This window comes from Myodes glareolus, chromosome 23 (genome assembly GCF_982192425.1).
Source record: "Myodes glareolus chromosome 23, mMyoGla1.1, whole genome shotgun sequence".
Taxonomy (NCBI): domain Eukaryota; kingdom Metazoa; phylum Chordata; class Mammalia; order Rodentia; family Cricetidae; genus Myodes; species Myodes glareolus.
Genome location: NC_142048.1, coordinates 42822419 through 42844274, shown reverse-complemented (window position 1 = coordinate 42844274; position 21856 = coordinate 42822419).

Genomic DNA, 21856 nt, shown 5'->3' with positions numbered 1-21856 from the left:
GGCATCATCACCTCCGGCTCCTATGCATTGTCTCTTATAGCTGCCTCTAACATTGTCTTCCTGATTGCCCTGTCTCTAGCCCAGACACGAGCTTTACCATCCTATTTTTTGTAAGCCATACTTAGAAATCCATTTCCCCTTTATTTTATTAAACAAACCATCTCTGTTTCATATCACTCCTTCTGTTGCCAAATTCTGAAGTAACACACACACACACACACACACACACACCACTATGGCCAAAATAGTTCACCAAATCTTTTTGGTAAAACAAAACAACACAAAAATTCTAAAAATCTATTTCCTGTTCTAAAGATAACAGTGCTGTTTAGGTATGCTTTTGGTTTGATGAATAAATATATAAATAAAAACACATTCACAGTTTATGGGGAAGAGGAAAGCAAGTTAGATGTAAATCAAACTCGAGGAAGTTATTCTAAATAAAAGATGTGCCAAACAATACATGGGTTTAGTTTCATTTTTTAAAGTGTGTAAATCAGAATCAAGATAATTTATTGGAGAAATGTATTTAAAAGAACTTTTTTCTTGCTTTAAGAACAAACAATTCAGTGTTATAGTATTTGTATTTTTGAAAGTTTGCGTTAAATATATTTGTGGAATTAAATATTTCCTTACACTCAAGGACAGTTTATGTATGACATAAGGTCTGAAGAATATTTTCTGAAAGATCCATAAGAATTGAGTATACAATGGGGGAAGCAGAGCCAGGTGAGGAGTAGGTGTACATATTTATCATCAAGGGAGCTCTCTGTAGAACAGACAGAGGATCTTATTCTAACCAGAAAAAGGAGAGTCATTAATAAGTTATTGGAAGATGGCGTTGATATATCTGAAGATGTTGGTTATAGTGTTCAACTAACTAGAAAGGGAACATTAATATTCATAACTGTGGAGTTTTCGGGCTTTTCGAGTACATCTAGTCTATAGAGCATCACAGCCTACATGTGTCTCAGGATGTGTTAAGGTAGTCAGAAGAGAAAATCATCCAACAGCTGAAGGAACCTTGCTATTCTGAGCATGAATGTCCCTGGAACCTAATATTTCTATTGAATTTATGGATGGATATTATGAATACCTGTTGGGGATGTTGGTGAGCTGGGGATGCAGCTGGGTTAAGAGTTCTTCCATCTATTGATCTCGGCACAATAAAGGTAAGTGGTGCCCCTGGAAATTGAATTTTTCTGTGATGGAGATGTGCTGAATCATGAACTATAGTTATACCCCTCATGTTTCAGGGACATTTATAAAAGCTGCTGGGGCTAAATCAAATCAGACCTAGAGAATATAGAAAAAATATTTGCAGCAAGCTTCAAAGGGTCATCTAAAATGTCACTTAAAATAGTAGTGTTTCTGGAATTATCCCAGGGAGACCACAGAGAATTTTTTAAACGACTTCCAGTGTTTTCAGTGTTATTGCCTTAGAGTTCTAGAAATTAGATTAAATTGAGTAATTTTATTGATAATATATATGTATATATTTGTATGCACACACCTATATATGTTTAAAAGCAAGATATAGCTTTTGTACTCTAAAACCTATAAATTATTTTAAAGTATCCCAAATGCTTTAGATTATGCCCTTTACACATATATTTACTTCAGCTAAACATAAGAAAAGAAAATCTAACTTAAAACTTTGAAAACAAGTAGCTTAAATGCCCAACATAAATTATATTCAATAAGAAACTGGCAGATAAATGCTGAGGTACAGACATCTGTCAGGGCATAAAATTTTGGTTGATGACAGATGTTATATTACTAGAGTTGGAAACTAAAGAAAATTTACCAAAAGATGCCCATATTGCTAATATAAACTTAACTGAGTTCTCCAATTTTAACTGAACTCCACTGCTGGATTCTTTACGAAAGAAAACTGTCTTTGCTATGAGAGTTATTTTACTTGTGGTTCTGGTGTGCTAATAACAATAGCAGACAAGGCTACTGAAGTGTCGTTCACTTTATGGCTTATAACCATGCTGTGTTTCCTTTCTGTATGGACTCATTTGTTCAAGTAATGTAAGACACCCCTTCAGGGTGAAATTATCCAATATTGATCTTAGGATCATGAAATCCGTAGACTAGACTTAGCTTTTCCATCACCAGTGTTGCGACCAAATGCAAAGCATTTTATTTCTTTAGATGCATAGGTTAAACAGTATTAACAATTTCAGTTTTCTTTATGCCAATGCATTACTAAGTCTAGTTTCTAATTATTAATTAGAAATAAATATATATACTCCGTATATTTATTGGAAGTAATATTTATTACTTCCAAATAAATATACTCCCATTGACCCAGGGAAGAACTGAGCTTTAAAGATGTTAAGAAAATTACCCAGGCTTATAGAGTTTAATAAAAAGCAGAAATGGAATTTTAATTGAGGTGTGTTCATTCTAAAAGTGGGTTTTCTGTTTGTTTATTTTGATTTGTCCTGCTGGTCTTTACACATTCCTGACTGGCCCATAACTAGGTAGTTCATTCTCAGGCTCACCATCTTTCTGTCTTAGCTTCTTAAGATTCTGCATCACAGGTGTGCGCCTAAAATTCATGCTCTTAGTCAGCATGCTACTCTGCCTTCTAAAAGAAGTGTGAATGAATTATGAATTAGCTTGGCAACAGGACAGTTATAAACACACGTTGGGATCCTGCGCTTTAATCCCAGTTACTGACTCCAGGAGCTTGAGGACTCCAGTGTCTCACCTTCTGTATGCTTCTGTGACCCCACCAGCAAAATGCAGGTGATAATGCGTGTGAAATGTAAGCCAAACAGAAGAGCCTGACAAGAGGGCGTCGTAGCAGGTTAATATGAACAGTGATTAGTCTGTGACAAAAAAAATTAAATATAAGTACTGAGGAGGGTGTGAAAAACACAAAAGGTTAGTGAAAAAAATATTTATTTATCTTTTCTAGGTTTTAGAAAACAAACACAACATTCAAAGCATGAGGGTTTTTTGCTTTGTTTTGTTTTTCCTAAAAATAATGACTCCACAGAGTGAAAACCCTTAACAGTCTTGGAATTTTCAAATAAATCATGAATGTCCACCAGGAATTGAAACTCTTAAGAGAGAAATAGATTCTCTTCAATGATATTTTATAGAAGAAAGAGTAAGGAAAACAGAGACATGTTCATGTATATATAAGCATGGGATGTTGCATAAAATGCTACATCTGGCTGTTGATGCCTGAAACAAAAATATCTAATATGCAGCCCCAAGGGGTCAAGAACCACAGGTTGAAAACCACTGCTTTAGACAGGCATCATCCACCAAGATGAAAAATGTATATAGATTTAAACAGGTGCCAACTCCAATCACTTGTCTTTAATTCTTTGGAGGACTGTTTTGAGAAAAATTCTGAAACTTCTAGGCACAAGGAAAGGAATCATAATTTCATTGGATCCCAATATCTAGAGGAAGAATCTAAAAATAAAAGCATATACTGGATTTTTGGGATCCAGTCTGTTTGGATGCTCACCTTCCTGGACCTGGAGGGAGAGGGGAGGAGCTTGAACTACCCACAGGGCTGGAGACCCTGACTGCTCTTGGGGATGGAGAGGGAGGAGGGGAGGGAGTGGGGGGGGAGTGGGAGGGTGTTGGGAGGAGGGGCGGAAATGGAGACTTTTGTATTTTAATAAACTTTGAGAAAAAAAATAAAACCGAACATATACTGAGTGGTCAATTGAAAAGTCTCTGTGGTCATTGTTATCACAATATTAGATACCTGTCTCTATGGAGTCCAGGTTATACCTTTTCCTTGGTATAGAATGACCAACAAATTATCAGGCCTGTTTTAACTGATTTGAGTTGAACACACACACTCTACAGTCCAAACTCCCCCAGTAAATTAATGGAGTGGAAGCCTTCTATGCCATGATCACATATCTTCAAAGTGGGATATAAAAATGTTATAAAAAGGAGTCTCCTGGGGTACAGCACAGTCTACACAAGACCTTTGTTGCACATTATGGGGTGACCTTGGGTCAGGTACAATCATATCCACAAAATACTTAGCATCCATCAGCAAATATTTGTTAAATGATCCTACTATTTTTCTGCTTTCACAGTGTGTATGGTATGCAGTTATCTATTAGAATTTAGTGAGCCACTCAGCTTTGATTCAGCCTGTATTTCTAGAGTTTATCTATTTCAGGCTGTAACACACCACTGTGACCCTATACAAATTCAGAAACGCTTCCCTTTATATTACCTGTCAGTTAATGTACAGATCTCAGATTGAGTAGTATCAGAGGATATCCAGGGGCTCTATGACATCCAAAAGCTTTTCCAGAATTTAGCTTTCAATCTGATGTCAGGAACTATATGGGAAATGTCTCCTGTTAAATTTGTAATTTGTTGATTTTAAGTAAAATCTGATTTCTAATGAATGATGGGAATACAATTAACTTCTCAGCATTTCTGGCATCAGTGGTATTGTTCAAGAGTCCGAAACTCAAATTCTTTGGCTTTGAAGCTGTATGCTGTTTGAGACTTTATAAATATAAATAAGCTCTCATGAAGTATTAATAATCCTCTCTAGGCCACAAAGAGAAAAGAAATCAAAATAAATAAATAAAGAAACTCATAATACCTTTAAGTCCACAAGCTGAGAAGTCACTTATAAAAGTAATAACCAGACTCTGAGATGACTTGGTGGCTAAACCACTTGTCATGCAAATCATGACCACCTGAGCTCATATCCCAGACCCCACATGAAGCCAAATGTGGCAGTCGCGTGTGTATAATCGCAGGACTACTCTAGATAGGTGGGAGTCAGAGATGGCAGGAGTACAAAAGCTAGCTTGACGTATGGAAAATAACAAGAAACCAAGTCTCAAACTAAAGGCAAGGCCTGACAACTGAGGTTGTTCTGTGACCTCCTTACACAATTCATGCCACTCCTACACTCATAAACACATGCTCTCATGCATACTCACATGCACACACTCATCATCCATGCATCCACAACACAATGATTGAAGATTACAATTAGAAAGTCAAGCAATAAGCATTTTCTTATTTATTTCTTTATTTGCTCAAAAGTGGAGAAAAATCTGTGCTTTACATGATATCATACACCCCTACTCTCTCTCTCTCTCTCTCTCTCTCTCTCTCTCTCTCTCTCTCTCTCTCTCACACACACACACACACACACACACACACACACACACACACACACACACAAAAACATGGGGATTCTGGCACAATGGTAAGTAAGAAAAATCAGGTTTTTAGAATATAGTCCCTGATAAGCTTTCTGTGTTCCAGTGGATCGTCCTGCATTCATATACATACCAGCTATCCTAAGTGGGACTCGGTGGGGTTAAAAGATGAATATATAAAGTTGGGAGAGAAAAAAGGTTGGGGATATAGAAAGAATTCAGAGCAGGGCATGGGGAGTTGAGAAGTTTCAATGGATCACAGTTTACTTAATTCACATTTGGTAGTTCTTCTTCAAAGAAAACACTCTAACTTGCAATTTTTTCTGGGCTTCTGTTACCCAAAGTCAACTGGTATCATTGTGAATTGATGATCCTTTTTCTTGTGTGTTTAGAGGGTTCCTTATAGTGGGACACTATGCCACAAGGCTTATACCATTCTGTTTACTTCACTTCTTTATTCAGACATGGTACACTCTCACATTACCATAAGAAGAAAGGGATGACGGCAAGATACATTAAGAAAGAATGACATAAATCATATAACTTTAATTACAGTGTATTGTTATAATTGCTTTGTTTTTATTATTAGCTGTTGATAAACTCTTCTTGAGCCCACCTAATCACTTGAAATTTATTACAGTATGTTTGTCCAATTTTAAGTAATTCCACAAAATAATTGACCAACTTATGAGGAAAATATATTTATTTTGGTTAATGATTTGAAATATTTTAGCCAAGATCACTTAAACTCTATGGATTTGGGACTAGTAGCAATGTACATCATCAAAGAAAGGACCACATCTTTAGAGCAAAGATGCCCACTTGATGGCAGATAGGAAGGAAAAAAATTAGGACAGAGGTCCTAACATTACTTTGATGACATTTCCCTAATAACCTAATTTTGTTCCTTTCTTTAGGCATCACTTCTCACAGTTTTCAGCACAGGATGGTGACCAAATCTTCAATATATTCCTTGGAAGGGATTCAATATATCTCTTGAAATTAAATTTAAGAACCATACCATAACATTGTGTCCTGGTGTTCGTGTCATAAAGCAAATGCATTTAATATATCTCCAAGGGTCCCCACATCTCTAGAATTGTTCAAAACCACAAATTCAAATTCTTCTATAAAGTTCAAGTAATATTCTTGACTATGAGTCCCTGTAAAAATAAATAGAAGAGAAAAATGATATTGATACTTCCATGTAAAATAGTGGACTAGAAGCTGTCTCTCTATATGATCCAGTAAGAGAGAGTCAGCATATAAAAAAAAAGACTTCATGTCAAATACAGATTGAAAGAACTTCAGTAATGTATAAAGGAAATGAAAGGATAGGCACCTGCATATTGCAGAGAAAAAAGACAGACTATGCACAGATAGGAAATAAGACCAACAAAACATCAGCCTGTAACATTCTGGCAGAAAAGAGGAAAAATAAGCTCTTCTTAGAAGATAAGTAAGGAGCATGACAACAAGCAGGCATAGCTTTGGAGCTAGAACAGTAGCTGAGAGCTTACATTCTTTGTCTTTGTTTATATTTCTGAGGTCATGTTTTAATTAAAATATTTCTCCTTGTTTTTCCTCCCCCCAAAACCTCAACTCATTCTTCTTCAAACTTATAGCTTATTTTTCATCGATTGTTATTGCATTCATGCATATATAAATGCATGTGAATATAAATATCAATGTAACCTGTTGGCATCGTCTGAGATCATGGGTGGGTTCTCAGGGAGGAACACACTAATAGATTTCTCCCTGAGAAGGGCCATCTTTCTTACTGCCAGCTTGCCTGTACTGTAACTGTTATGGTTGCTTCTCACACTCCCAACATTCTTCAAAGACATAACTTCACCTTGGCTAAAGAATCAGCTAACAACCCCCTTCAATGGAGACAATCTGTGAGGGATGGGGTGAGATAATATTCCCAGTCTACAGACTACGAAGTAGGTATGGCTGGCAGAAGCCTCTATACAGAGGACATTTTCTTCCAGGAAGTAGTTGTAATAGACAATAGGCACTGATCTGAAATAGGCTTAATAAACATAAACAACAGGAGAGACAGGCAGGACTCCAGAAAGTTCAATTGACACCCATTGACTCCAGGCATTTAGTTTCAATTTTCAAGTTTTAAAGACCTAGACAGAAACTGTTCATTACCTCGTCATTGCCTTTCCTTCCTTGTCTTCATTTTGTATCCTTGCCATTCATCTCTCTCCCCTTTCAATCCTTTTAGTGGTTTTGGTTTACTACATCATATGTATAGATTGTGTTTTTAGTTTTTAACTCTCCATCACGCCCTCATCTCATTTTGTTGATACTTTCCCTTCATTATTGAGTTATACTGTTTTCTTCTGCTTTAACTTTCATTGTTGTTGCTGCTGTCATGGCCTGTTTACTCTTCTCTTACATTCCCTTCTTATGTTTATTATATTTTGTGTGAGGGCCCACAGTTGTAAGCCTGCTCCACCTTGACCAGGCAGCAGAGAGTTGGAGCTTAATTTTGGTCTTTCAAAGTTGTTGACAACAGTTGTGGCTAAGGTGTGGCTACAAACAAGCGATCCTGACCTAGGGTGCGGTTAATTAGTATTTTGGGTGTAGAGGTGAATCAGTTGGACTGAGGGTCAGAGAATTCAAGTATGTTCCTTATATCCTGTTAATGAAGTCTGCTGCCTCCCCCTCCCCTTTTGGAGTGAAGTTTATAAGCATGTGGAAAATAAACAGGAACAGTTCAGTGTTCACTGAATTTCCCTCCTGATGCTGTTCTGTATTTTTGTCTTTTATTTCTCTCATATCTCGGTTCCTTTTGCTTAATGATTCTAATCCTCATGCTCCTACCCTAAAATGTGTGAATTTCATTGAGGCTAGACCCTGACACAAGGCCCCCAATGTGGTAGTTTATGACTCATGACAGATTTCGCCCTAACGTGTGATCTATGACAATTCTGTTTATGAGATTTTCCACTATTAGGATTCTTTCTAATCTGTTACTAGTTTTTCTTTCCAAAAATTATGCCCAACTCTTTGATTTTATTTTTTAACCTTATTTATCCTGTATTTTAGTCATTTTCCTTTATCTCATTAATTTTTAATTCTGTATTTTTCTGTATTGTCCTTCCCTCTTCAACTTCCAACCTCCTGTCTGGGACCTGGTCACTTCCAGGACTGGCCCCCACTATAGAAGGACACTCCATATGCATCAAAGAAAGAAGTCTACCAAGCAGGTATTGCAATTCTAAAACATTTATTCCAAAAGCACAAGGCACTCAAGTTCATAAAAGAAACATTATTACAGCTAAAATAAGAATTTGAACCTCACACAGCAATCCTGGGTGGCTTCAATACCCCTCTCTCATGAATTGTTGGCTAGTCATCCAGACCAAAACTAGACAAAGAAATGCTGTAGTTAGACAGTGTCCTAAATCAAATGGACATAGCAAATATTTACAGAATGTAGCACAAAGGAGTATATCTTCTTCTCAGCAGGCCATGGAACTTTCTCTGGCATTGATCACATACTTGGACACAAAGCAAGTCTCAACAGATACAAAAAAAAAAGGAAATAACAGCATGCATCGCATCTGACAAACACAGATAAAGCTGGATATTATTAACAACAAAGCAACAGAAGGTTTAGAAACTCATGAAAACTGAACAGCTCACTAATGAGTAATACATGGATCAGGACTGATATAAAGAAAGATATTGAAAACTTTTAAAATGGAATAAGAATGAAAACATAGCATATCCCAACCTAAGGGACACAATGAAGGTGGTTCTAGGAGGCAAGATCATAGCACTTATTGGATATTTTAAAAATATCAGAGAGATTTTATATTTGTAGCTTAATAACACAAAAAAGCTCTAGAAGAAAACCAACAAATTATACCCAAAAGGAATAGTCTGTAAGAAATACTCAAAATCAGGGCCAAAATCAGTAAAAGAGAAAGAAACAAAACTACAATAAATTAATCAATGAAACAAAGAGTTGGTGTTTTGAGAAAAATCAATGACATTGATAAACCCTAAGCTAAATAAAAGCCAAATAGAGAAGATTCAAATTAATAAAATTAAAGATGAAAAGGGGGACATAATGACAGACACCGAAGGAATCCAGAAAGTCATAAGGAGATACTTAAAAACCCGTACTCCATCAAATTGGAAAACCTAAAAGAAATTGAAAAAATTCTTGATATGTACCATACACCAAAGTTAGACCAAGCTCAGATAAGCAATCTAACCAGACCTAGAATCACTAATGAGATAGAAGCAGTAATTAAAAGTTGCCTAAACAAGCATACAAAAAACTCAGGGAGAAATGGATTCAATGCAGAATTCTACCAGACTTTCAAAGAAGAATTAACTCAACTATTCCTCAAAGTATTTCATAAAATTGAAGTACGAGGAACATTGTCTAATTTTTTGTATGAGACCACAATTACCCTGATGCATAAACCACATAAGGACCCAACAAAGAGAGACTTACAGATAGAAGTAATGTTCATTTTGAACAGGGATGTAAAATTTCTCAATAAAATACTTGCAAACTCAATCCAAGAACACATCAAAAAGATCATTTACCCTGATCAAATAGGCTTCATCCCAGAGATGCCTGGATGGTTCAACACCACTATATAAACAGACTTAAAGACAAAAAAAAAAGACCCACATGATCATTCACTAAATGCAGAAAAACCTTTTGACAAAATCCACCACCCTTTCATGATAAAAGTCCTAGAGAAATTAGGGATACAAGCAACATACCTCACCATTGTAAAGGTAATTTACACCTCAAGGTCTTGGGGTAACAGAAAGAACTAATCTCTGAAGAGTAGATGTCCTTCCTTCCTTCCTTCTTTCCTTCCTTTCTTCCTTCCTTCCTTCCTTCCTTCCTTCCTTCCTTCCTTCCTTCCTTCCTTCCTTTCTTCCTTTCTTTCTCCCTCCCTCCCTCCCTTCCTCTTTTTCCAGCCTGCCTTTTTCTTTTCATTCACTATGTGGTAAATTCATATATTTGTGTATCTATTCTGATAACTTTTTCTTTTACCCTCTCTTATTTTTCTTTGATCTTTATCAACCTACACCTATACACCTATCACTACTGTCTATTCCCCAGAATGAAGACTTTTGTTTTTCTCTGTGATACATTTAATTCCCTGTAATAATACTATCTGTATGACCATAGGATTTCAGATATCTCCTGCAACCTACTTAGGAAATTAATGGGTATACAACTAAAGGCAATGATTTCTCTTTTCCATAGATTCATCAGTAGTGAGTAATTCCATCTATGCTTGACTTTTGACAGGCCCATTCTTATTAAGATACATTGCAGAGAGTCTCAGCTGCTATGAGCTCATAATGGCAATCACTGTATCTTGCTCCAAAGATGAGCTGCCATTCTCCCTGTATTCTGGTTCTTAGGATCTTTTAACCTCATCTTCTTCAATGTTCTCTGAGCCTTAGACAGGCATGAGTCTTGATTAAGGTTACTCTTCTCAATATACTACTTATTTTTTAACCAAAGTGAAATTCCAAATTCACCAAATTCTTACTGCCTATCAATCTTCTCTCTTATTTCTTCTCCAGATGTTTAGTTCAGGTTCCAGTTTATTCAATATCTCTATTTAAAATATCCTAGATTCAACCCTTTTTCTTTTGTATTGGTTTCAGGACTGAATATTACTAATATACATATCTTCCTGCAGATGGTACATGCATCATTCTAGAGAGCTGAGTTAATAATAATGGGAAAGAGGTTGACTAGTAAATATAAAGGAGGTGTAAGGAGTGTTGTACAGCTTGCAGACACCAGCACGTATTGTTTGAGAAGAATTCTATTATCATTTGCACTTAGTTGACTAAGTCATTCATACATGAGACATACAGCACAATCCCCAATATGAAACTGTCATTTTATTGTCTTCAATAAGAAATAATATTCAGATTCATTCATTTGCTCTTGTGCTTCCTATAAAGGTTCTTTGTATAGCTGCTATGATCTCTTGGCTAGGATGTTGCCAACTTCCTTTCAGGAAACTTCCCAAACTAAGCCTTGTTCTCTTCCTAGTCAACAGTAAGAATAGGATGATTTTACTCTTCTTAAAGAAAGAATTTCTAGAGTTTTCCTTTGTACTCAGGACACAACCAACACTCCTTGGTTTGTTTTTCCAAGTCAAGCCCCCATTTGCCTTTATCATCTCTTTCAAAGCTGAATGGTCTGGCACTCTCTTCTATACCTTGGTTTAAGTTCTCTCATTTTTCAGAGATGTTACGTACTGTCATCTGAAAGCATGTATTTTAGTCTTTGTGGAATTTTGATCCTCTATCCTTTTCTCAAATCTTTAAGTGAGCATCAATCTCAATGACTTCAAAACACCTTTTATCTAGCAGATAAAGGAAGCGATTCTTTGACCTGCCATAGCTGTGTATATAATTTAAAATAACATGTATCAAGAGCCAGTATAATTGATTAATTATGTCTCATTTGTGCAATATGAAAATTGGATGCAATAAGGTACATACCTTTTCTTTTTGAAATCGAAATGGAATATTGCCTTTTCCTTTCTTTTTCACTGTCCCTTCTACCTATCCTCTTTCAATCCTCTGCCATGACCTCTATAAATTGATAACACCTATTTTTTCTTTGATTATATTTGTTACACACACACATACACATACACACACACACGCACATATATATATATATATGTATGAGTATGCACCAACTAAGATAAATGATGATAGATCTGTAGATACAGATAGATGGGTAGATAGATAAATAGATGATTGATTAATAGATAGATGATAGATAGATAGATAGATGATAGAGATACATAAATAGAATACACTGAGTTCATTCTTGTTGAGTGTATATGGTTTTAAAGATGATCAGATTTTATTGGAAAACCAATAAAGGGGCTCATTCCTGGGAAGGCCACTTCTCTTTCCATCAGTTAATAGTTGCCTGTTGTTCTTTGTCTAGAGGTAGGGTTCCATGAAAATCTCCCCCTTCAACACTAGCATGTCTACTGATATTGTTATTGTTCTGGTCTTATTCATGTATCCATTTCTAGGAGAGAGTACTTCACAACAAACTCCGCGGTATTTTGGCTCTTTCAAAGGAAAAACTGGAGAATAGACATGCCTCCTTATCATTTTGTTTCAGATGGAGCTTGTGAAAACTGGCCACTTGAATACATATGGATACATGTTATCAAAATAAAATAATTTTAGTAAAGTTTATCCTCTTAGATGATACACAACACTTGAGGTACAACTAACTTCCTATGGATTAATATTATTCAATGGCCTCGATGACATATGCACCAATGGGTGCTTTAAGCACATCTCCTATAAAAGATGTTATGTTTCACATTTTAACAAAATGTAAGGTATAGCACCATGATTCCCACCCAACTTCCATTGTAACTTATTGACTCTAGAAAAAAAAATCACAGAAAAAGGAATGGCAACATATAGATAAACCAATGAAATAAACAGGTATCTAAGTGTTACAGAAGTCTACCCACACATGTAATATTCACGACTCAGAAACTGCTTTCTGTTCTATAGTTAAGAACTCACAGATTGTACTCAGACTTTGATATTAACAAAAGAATGTCAGATGCCTCTCGGACACCCAGGGATCATTCTTGGTGCTCAATGATGCCACTGCTGATACAGTTACTTCTTACACAAAAATGAGCAAAAATAGCTAATAAGTGACTGATTTGGTGAAGAGAAAGAGTGCTAATATTTGCTCTGAAAAGACCTAAAAGTGCTGCTCCTCTACTTTACTAAGTGTCTTCCCCCATCTCTTGGCTCTGGAACTTTCTTTTAATACATTTATCCAAATATTGACTTTAATAAAAAAACCTCTGTATTTTTTTCTCAACTATAACCAACAAAATAGTATTTTTTTTTCCTGAATGCCACAATTCTAGGCATCTAAAGCCATGAAGTAATTTCATGCATGCACCCTTACATCCAAGGAGGTAGAGGAATCTTTCCTTTGTCAGTAACTGCAGAGTGTTCATTATGAGGACATATTCCTAGGTCCCGCAACAGCTTCTGAAAAAAACATCTTCAGGCACATCAGCATGTGTTCTGAGGCTTACCTTCACTTGAGGGTGTTGTGGATTCAGACTGAGCGAATAGACAAAGCCAGATTTAGTTGGGAACCAGAGAAAGTCAGATGAACTCATAATTGAGCGTTATATTACAAATATAGTAATTGTGGCTTACAGCCAGCACTTACTGAGTACTTTAACATCTGCAATACATTGCATTAAATGTATTCTTGCATGTTATTTCACTTTTCTTTATGATATTCGATACAAGTACCCTTGCCAACCTTACTCAATGAATGAGGACACTCTCAAGGTTGAAGTTGTTAATTAACAGATAAAGTCACAAAACAACTATACTCTAACTATCAAGACCATCTATTCATTTGTTGTAATATATTTTATGAGTAAAAAGGAAAAATTATATCTATGTTCATGCCTAATGACTGTACAATCTATGACCTCGTAAGTCAAATGAGGAAGTAGCACAACCTTCTAAAGGAGGAGGTAATCTAATAATCCACTGAAAACTGCCTTTTCTAGATCACGTAGTAATTTTAGCTCTGATTTTTATGTGCTATAAAGGAAAAAAGTAAGTGAAATTTGCCTTCTTTAACTTATTTTTTATTGTCAGCTGTGACACACCACTCTAATTTTTCCATTTGATGAAGGGTTTTTTTTTTAAATTCACAGGAAATGTTCATTATCTATCTGATAGGTACCAGCTACTATAATAATGATGTTCGTGGAAAAATCAGGGGTAGCATTTAAATCTGTGCCTTCAGAATAAACAGGAGTTGAAAGAGTGCCATATGATGCTACGTGTTGAGAAGAAAACACAAAGGTTTGGGATTTTGTAAAAGAAATCACAGAATGACCAAGTTTAATTAGTATGATCAGAGAAGTTGTCATTAGGGAGGTGGCATTTATGCTGAGACTTACAGAAAGTGAGTATAAAAGAATCCCTATGAAGAAAGAAAAGCAGTTCAAGGTTTCTGAGATGGCAAAAACCTCGCACATAAACAACTTTAGAAAATACTCAAGGAGCTGGTATTCAGTAAGGAATACATCAGCCCTGAGAAAGCATTTTATCCAAATGAATAAAGAGAATTCTGATGGCTTCTGAGTTAACAGACTAGTCATTTAAATGTTATGTGCAGGATGGTAACACTATTTAATATTTGCCTTAAGAGAAACCATACTGCCAATATATGAAGAGATGGAATAGGGTTACTGGCGCAGCAGCCAGGAGGCAACTGTGGTGTCCAGGTAACAAATGACACTGGTGTGGCAGGGCAGTGAACACCTTGAATTCCAGTACCCCTAAGGCAGAGAAAGCTGAAACTAGGCCATGAACTCTTGATCAGTAGGGCTATATTCTCTGTTTTAAGAACACACACACACACACACACACACACACACACACACACACACACAGAGAGAGAGAGAGAGAGAGAGAGAGAGAGAGAGAGAGAGAGAGAGAGAGAAATACAGGGGTTTATTCTGAATGAATAGTGAAAACACATACTGATATAATAGATATAATTATTAGGATTATTGCAATATAAATATGGAATGAAAAGAAAGCAAAGAAAAATAATTCATTTAATATACATGAAACTGCTGGATGGAAAATTAAAAGATAAAGCATCTTTCTGGGGCAAGAGTGGTAATATATAACTGACTATTAAAGAAATCTTTTAGTCAGTCTTGAGGTCTTTATAAGAATATAGAGTACAGGTGGTTCATGGATATGTAGGTGTAAAATAATATTCTAAAATAAAAAATAAACATTTGATAACATGTAGCATAAGTATTATATTTATATTTATGGAGATGAATGAGATCCTCATACATTTAGGATTTAGGATGGATTCCAAAGGGCTACTGTATCCAAAGTCCAAATAAAAGAACCTGAGAAAATAAAGAAATTTAAAACAGAGTAGCTCTAAAGGTAAGAAGCAGACAAGTAAACTGTTGAATGGAAGCCAAGACAGGGCTGTGTTGCACAAAAGAGGATATGGTCAAGTATACCAAATGCGGGTCAAGTAAAATAAAGACAAATAATTTGTACATTCGATTTAGCACTATGGTTACCATAGACGACCTTGACAGAAGCAGTTTCGCTGAAGTGGGAGAGAATAAAACTACATTACAGAGGGTCAGAGAGTAATAGAAACAGCCTGGATTCAGGAAACTCAACTGTAATCCAATGCACCGAGTCCAAAGACTTCAATTGTATAAAATGGGAAGTGCTGTGATTTTTAAGGTTAATGAAATGACCACTGCAACTCTCATGTTGGTAGTTTGAAGAGCTGGACTCTTTGATCTATATTCATCCAAGTGTTGGCAGAAATTTGTCTCCAAGTAGCAAGGGTCTATGCTTGTTCAAATATTGACAAGGATTGTTCTGGATCCTGCGGCTTCCTAGAGTTACTAGACATGTGAAATGATTGGTATGTCACCTAATAGCAGACTGATTAAAATTGTCATTTGATAAAACATATACATAACCTAAGCAGGTTATTTTGTGTGTGTAGGTATACATATGTACACACACATATATAGATCCTATATAGATGAACATATATTATATTTAATCCACATGATATATTATATATTGTTTGCTTAATATACTCTGGACACCTTAGTCTCACACACAAACACACAACAATGACAACAACAACAAAAACAACAACAATCAAGTAAAAGAAACTATAAATTTAAAAAGATAGCGAGGGCACATTGGCGATTTGGGAGGGAAGAAGAAGGAGAAATGATGTAATTATATTATTATCTCTAATTAAAGTTTTTTTCCTGGTCAAGCACTATAAATTTGATTGTGTCTAAGCACTTAAATTTAATCTTAAAATCTCACCTAGATGCTATGCTCACTCTCCAATTTGAAAGAAAAAGACTTGGACCTACCCCTTCTGAGATGGCAGGCTATTCAGAGGATAGGATCCGATTACCAACTGTGTTATACCAAAGTCTAATTTTAAATTTGCATTGTTTATAAAATACAAAGTAACTGAAGATAGTAAAAGCTTTAGGTAGAGTCTAGAAAAGACATTTGATTTGTTGTTATAGTTTAAGGTGGAGCTTGGTAGGTATGTGAGCTTATTGTGGGGAGGAGCCAGTAGATGATCTTTCTCTAGGAAAAGCAAGGAGTAGAAGCAGATGTCAAGACCAGAAAGTCAGATTATCTTGACTTCATGAAACAGACCCTCAAAGAGTACAATGAGAAGATAAATTTCTGGATTCAGATAACTAGATGGTCCTGCGAACAGACAGAGAGCACAGGCTAAGCTCACCTCCCAGGAGTCATCGGGACTGCAACTGCCACACGACGCAGGTGATTATTTTAAGAAATAAAGCATCCAAGACAACTAACTTATCATGACAAAGTCAGGAAGCAGTCCAGTTCAATATGCAAATCTGCACTTACCAGCCCTGCTTTCTGGGCAGGAAGTAACTTGAGAGAACTGTGCTCAGAAGTGGCAGGACGAAATTAATTAACAATGAGGTAGGCACTGGAGGGAGATGGGTCCATACATACTTGCCATAATCAGGTCTTACTTTAATATCTCTACTTCTTTGCCTACTGGGAACACAAGCCATACCTCTTCCTCCTATTTCAGAATATATCACTCCTTGTATCGTGTTCATCAATCTAATGTCCAACAGTGGCCTGCGTACTATGGTGGTGACTGCTGTTCTCTAATTATAACTAAGACCAACCCAACAAGAGGGAAGCCATTCATAATACTGGAAACCTGGCCAGCTACCTAGGGCTAGTGATGTTCTGGATCTCAGAGGGGAACCTACAGACATTACTTTATGAAAACAGAATAATCCCTAACTATACTTTAAATATTTGTCTGCAAATCCACAGATAAGTATATTTCTCAATTGTCATAAAAAATCTTCTTTTTGCAACAGACAGAGATAACTGCAGAAAAGCACAACCAATAAAAATGCAGAGTTGTGGAGTCCAGTCCCCATGGATACACCTACAAAACACTCCTACACCGAGGCTCAGGAAACATTGCTGAAGAGTCATGGAGCAGGGGAGAGAGATTGTAAGAACCCGAGAATCAAGGACTTTGCTGTAAGACCCTGTCTCCTCATAATGTCAGAAGCCACACCCATAAAGTATCGATAACATGATAGATTACACATGGATGAATGTCACAGTTTCTAAAAATCTCATAATGTATATAAAATATTCAGAGTAGGTTAATCTTTCCCAGAGACTCTATGAATGGTAATTCTTTCAAACACATTCTGCCTTGATTGGTGGAATAGATTGTGAAATGTTCCTGCTTCCATCTACATCCTTTGTCCCCTTCATTCTCTCTAGTATGGTTAGGAGAACTTAGTTCTTCAAATATTCTTAGATATATATCTAACTGATCACCATTATTAATAAGACATATTAGAACTAAAATCTAAACATACTCTATAAAAATTTTCAGGTCCAGTTATCCTATCCATTCAATGTCCCTTAAAATAAATTGCTCTTCTCCCCGTGTCCAACTCTGCTCCTCCTGCTTAGGATGTTCTTCCCAATTTTCTCAATCTAAAAAAAGCTCCATTCTCAAGGAACAGGCACAGTACCTTTAGGCCCAAAACCAGAGTTTTGAAATTCTAGTTCCTTTGGATATTTCTCCTCCAAACTTTTCTCTTAATGTTTGACTACTTGCTTGATGTCTGGTGATATTTGTACTTAATCCTTTATTGCCATTTATTGGTCCTTCCAGGAATACATACGTAGGAATTCTGCCCTACTATGTTGGACTTCACTCCCTGCTGTGCAATCTTATGTGGTAATCCTGGGTAAGACTGTGGACAGGTATCCAATAATTTCTGTATTTCATGTATTTGTTTTATGTATCAAATGGCCATAGTCACAGAATTCCACAAATATCGGGCAATCTGGAAAACCATATATAAAGAGTTCTGATGGCCTTTCTCACTTTCTTCATTACAATTCTAACTTTGAAAATCATTCTATACCTCAAAAAAGTGTTCTTGGTACAGAGGAGAAGGAAAGAGAAAAAAAGAGAATCTCTCACTTGTTATCTAACATAATTTTCACATTGCAATGTTTTAGTATTTAAAGAATATTGTACAAGAATTATGAAGAATGTTATATTAAACTCTCTTAAGTAAAAAAACGATTTTGAAAACTGATTGCTATAGCAAATTTAATGGTGGGGATAAAAACAAAAGCAAAACAATCAATCAAGTAAAAACCCTAAGAACATTGAAATTTCCCTCATATAATCTTCCTTGGAATGAGTTATTTCAGGTATTTATTCATTTACATGTTCAAAATGAATTGATGGAGCACTACTAAGTACTAAATACATTTACATTAACCTAGGAGCAAAGTTAAGTAAACTACTACTTTATGGATATTAAGAAAGATTCAGATTGATCATCTTACTTTCTAATGTGATATTGAGATAACAAAAACTATGGCAAGTAGGTACATAAAGCTGTTGTGGCCAAAACAGGACAACTTTGTATTGTAAAGAGGCACAGATAATGTTGTTTTCCGTCAATAGAAATAACCAAGAATATGAAGAAGAGACAATTTGGGCAGAAAAAACAGCTTTTGTATGAGATCCTGGTCAACCAGAACATGAAAACTCATAAATTCTAAGGTAAGTGTTAATGCATGAGCATTTTGCTTTTGTTATTTAGCTTCTGTCAACTTGACACAAACCAGAGTCACTTTGGAAGAGAAGAACTTCGTTAAAGACTAACTCCTTCAGATTGGGCTGTGGGCATGTCTGTGGGTCAATTTCTTGATTGTTATTATAATTAATTATTTATGCGAGAGGTCCCAGGCCCCTGTAGGCATTGCTACTCTTGGGCAGGTAGGCCTGGGTTGCACATGAAAATCAGCTGAGCAAGCCAGGGGACTCAAGTCAGCAAGGGGCTTTCTATCTTCCATAGTCCCTGCCTCTGCTCCTGCTTGATTCCTGCCCTGACTTCCCTCGATGATGAACTGTGACTCGGACATGCAGGCCAAATGAACTTTCCTCAACAGGCCGCCTTTGATCAGTGATTTATGATGAGAGAGAAGTACATGTTGACAGAAGATGAGGTATGGGTGCCATTTCCTAGCCACCCAGACCTGAAATAATCACACAGAAACTGTATTAATGGCAATACTGTTTGGCCAATATCTTGAGCATGTTTCTAACTAACTCATACATCTTAAATTAACCCATTTTTTATTTATATTTTACCATGAAACTTGTAGTCTACCTGTATAGGCACATGTGTCCTTCTCCTCTGTCTGCTACATAGTGTCTCTCCAGCTCTGCCTTCATTCTCCCAGCATTCAATTTAGTTTTCCCCACCTAGCCCTATTCAGCCCTGCCACAGGCCAAAGCAGCTTTATTCATTGGCTCATAAAAGCAACACGTATACAGAAGGACATCCCACAGGGCAGGAAGAGTCAGTGCTATCAGAAGCCTTGCTGGTTGAGAGGGGGTGTGCTCTGTCTTCAGATCACAGAGTTATCTGTATTTGTATAAACCATAGACAAGAATGACACAGTATAATTTTGTTTTTAAACTCTTTCTCCAGTTGCAAGATGAACAAGCATAGTAGGGAAGAATTATTAAGACACCATTTCCACAATTGAGGCAGGAAAAGATAGTGACAAGGAAGATGGTAAAGATTAATGAAGTAATAAATAGAGGAACTTGAATATTTGGGTGGAAAATTTTATAAGCAAAAAATTGTGATAAAATATGTGCATGTTTCCAAGTATAGAGTTAGATAGTAGGTTATAGCTCTCACTAAAAGTACATTTTCTTAAAGAGGAGGCTTATTTGTGTATAAAGAGAAACCTATGTACTTTGTTTTGAACATAGAGAATTTGAAATAAAACTGACACATTACAGGGAAGAATCAAATATAGTTTTGACATTTAATAGAAATGTTAGGTGTATATATATGTTCCAGAATTTTCCTAGGGTTGTGAATAAATGAGCTCGAGGGTATTCCGGAAGCACAAAGAGAGAATTTATCTTAAGAAAGAATGTGTTCTCTTACAGGCAATCAAATTATGGATGCTTCTAGAGAAATTCTAGAGTCTGGTGTTGTGTAGATATAAGGAAGGAGAGAGAAAGGGAAGTTTTAAAAATGTAGAGAAAGAACAGGATAATGCTTGTTGGTAAAAATCACATAGCACTAATGTATTACTGAGGGCAAAGCGAATACTTAATGGCATCAGTAACTGAGAACAGGACTGAAATGTCTCAGATGATCTCAGTGTTATGCTACTCTGACAAAATACCTGATACTTTAATGTCTTTTCAAAATCTCTGCCCACTCCCCGTGTATGTGTCTGTGTGCACTTATGACAATCCTTCATATGAATAGAAGTCGAACGACTAGGTCAGGTGTTGGTCATCTTCTTTGCTGAGAGAATCACTTGGTTTCCACCACAATAGTGAGCTAGCTGGCATAGGAGCTTCCTAGGAAGTCTCCTGTCTCAGCATCTTGCTGTAAGAGCCCTGGCATTATAGAAACACATTGCGTTAGTTTGTTTTTCCATTGCTGTAACAAAACACCACAACTAAAGCTACCTGGGGAGAAAAGGATTTATTTGGTTTACACTTTGTGTCATAGTCCATCAGGAAGGGAAGCCAACATAAGAACTCAGGCTAGAACGTGAAAGTAGGAACTAAAGAAGAGGCAATGGAGGAGGCCATGGAGAAGTGACATTTACTCTTTTTATTTTTTAGCTTGTTCAGATTGTTTTCTTATAAGATGCAGACGTACCTGTCTAGAGGTAGCATGTCCCACAGTGGGCTGGTCCCTCCACATCCACATTAATCAGTAAGTACCCCCAGAGACTCATAAACAGATCCATCTAATCCAGGCATATTTGTTTAATTGAGGTTCTTCTTCCTAGTTCCCTCTAATTTGTGTCAAGTTGATATATATATAAAAACAAACCAGGATACAGGTGTTGGCACATCTGGTTGTACTGATTTCTAGCTGTTGTAGCTCATCTCCTCACACTGACACAAGGAGAACTTATCTCCCCTGCCCAATAATAAACCTTAAGCAGAAAGGCTTGCTTTCATTCACAGGTTCAGAGGTTTCGGGCCATAATCATTCTGCTCTATTATTTCAGGGAATGTGGCAGTACTTTATATCCTAGTGGGAGCATGCAGGAGAGGAAACAGATTACCTCATGGCAACCAAGGAGCTAAAATAAAGAAAGCAAGTGATCTGGGTTCAGATATTCCTTCAAGTGGCCTGTCACTGATGACCTCATCCCTCTTCCTTTGCTCCAGTCTTAAAGATTTTTACTACCTCCAAACAGCACTGAGAGCTGAAGACCAAGCACTGAACCACGGGCCTTGGAGGGACATTTTAGAGCCAAGCTGTAGCAAATGAAGCACTATGGAGTCAATACAATAGTAAGGGTTATTTTAGAAGTGTGTTCTGTTAGATTATATCTTAGCATGTAGAGATGTGAAAGAAATGGAAGAAACAAGAGAATGGAAGACTAGACACCTCATTTGAGACATGATTCCAAGGTAAAGGCAGACAGACAGAAGAGAAGACAGAAAA